The 1,475-nt window shown below is 67.4% G+C and overlaps 1 protein-coding gene across 1 annotated transcript in view; it reads left to right on the top strand.

Annotated features, from left to right (window-relative positions):
• The first annotated feature begins 765 nt into the window (after window positions 1–765).
• Window positions 766–1,475, top strand: part of RAD21 (RAD21 cohesin complex component) — a 25,629-nt gene continuing 24,919 nt past the window's right edge. Inside the window, exon 1 of the mRNA XM_042035976.1 lies at window positions 766–985. The gene's annotated coding sequence lies outside the window, so the exon portion shown is untranslated. The remainder of the gene's footprint in view (window positions 986–1,475) is intronic.

The following is a 1,475-nucleotide window of genomic DNA, read 5'->3' as shown; positions in this document are numbered from 1 at the left end:
ATTTTTGTATTTTGGGTCTCTTTGGACCAAAGGCTGTTTGTTGTTCATCCAGAATGGTATGTACTCATAGCTTCAGACTCCCTAGTGCCTGAGAGAGACCAGAAAAATCCCTGTTCCCCAAACCTGTCCTTGTTTTACTTTTCCATTGCTTTCACCTAGAGATTGACTCCTGTTTAGAGTCCAGTTGTAGCCATACATCCCTCTCCATTACATCCTACGTGGCCATCATAAATTAGTCAATTAGGATCAAGAAAACCTTTCTACATACTGTCAAAACCAAATTAGTCCGAACAAAGAAAGTGAGTGGTGCCCGCAGTTGTTCCCCATGTCAACGAACTACCCCCACAGCACAAACACCTGCAGCGCCCCGGCAGCATGGGGGGCTGCAGGGATCAGAAAGACCTGGTGTGCCACCTCCTCCCAGGGAGCAGGCTGCGAAAGAAGAGAATGTTTGTTTCACACGTTTTACACCGAGCTAACGAGGAGCGCACAGCCCCGCTCGGGCAGAACGAGGGCGGGCCGCCCTCACAACCCGGCCGCTCCCCGCAGGAGACTATCCGCTGCCCCGCTGCCCCGCCCCCGCCGAGGCCCCGCCCCCGCCGGGCCCGCGCACCGCTGTCACTCAGCAGCCGTTCGTCATTCACGCGACTCTGCCCCGCCTCCTGGGGCCGCACGCACGCGCAGTGCCGGGCCTCGCCGGCCGTGCGCACGCGCAGTGGCGAGGCCGGGGCCGGGGGGGAATTTGACCGTAAACATCCTGCTGTTTGAACGGCGCGTTCGCGCGCAGGAAGGACCGCGGCCGCCATCTTGTTCGCTTGAGCGAGCGGTTCGGCTCCGCTCGGCTCCGCTCGGCTCGGCCCGGCTTGGCTTCGGCTCAGCTTCCGTTCGGTTCGGCGCTGCTCGGCTCGGCTCGGGCTCGGCCCGGCCCGGCTCGGCTCGGCTCGGCAGGGCAGGAGCAGCGAGCGGCCCCCGGGCCCGGAGCAGGGTAAGGAGTGGCTCCGGCCGTCGCGGTCGCTGCCGCCGCCCGAAGGGGCCCGGCGGGGCCCGGCCGCAGCCCGGCTCTCGGGGTGCTGCCTTCATGCTCGGGCTCGGGGCCGGCTCTTCGGCCGAGCCCTCCCGGCGGGGAGGACCCGCCTGGTGCGCCGCCACACCTGGGGCTCCCCAGAAAGGGCAGGGCGCCGGGGTCGCCTCGGGACCCTGCCCGGAGCCGGGTGTCCGGGGCGATCTGAGGCGAGGCCAGGCGCAGCGGGGCCCTGAGCGCGGCCTGGCGGCGGCACGGGCCGGGCCCGAGGGGAGCGCGGCCCGGGCGGAGTGCGGAGCTGCAGGGGCGGCGCGGTCTGTGCACCTGGAGCGGGCACACGCCCGGATCCGCAGGGACCTTCACCGGGGAGCCGGGTCACGAGGGAGCCGTGGGGAGGCCCGGGGGCCGCCGCGATGTAACAGGCTGTGGGTTCGCTGAACGAACAGCAGCGGTC

Source organism: Corvus kubaryi, unplaced genomic scaffold (genome assembly GCF_017639235.1).
Source record: "Corvus kubaryi isolate FWS band 111438036 unplaced genomic scaffold, C.kubaryi_AGA036_p1.0 37385, whole genome shotgun sequence".
Lineage (NCBI taxonomy): Eukaryota > Metazoa > Chordata > Aves > Passeriformes > Corvidae > Corvus > Corvus kubaryi.
The sequence above is the reverse complement of the archived record's forward strand: the minus strand, read 5'-3'. Positions and strand labels throughout refer to the sequence as shown.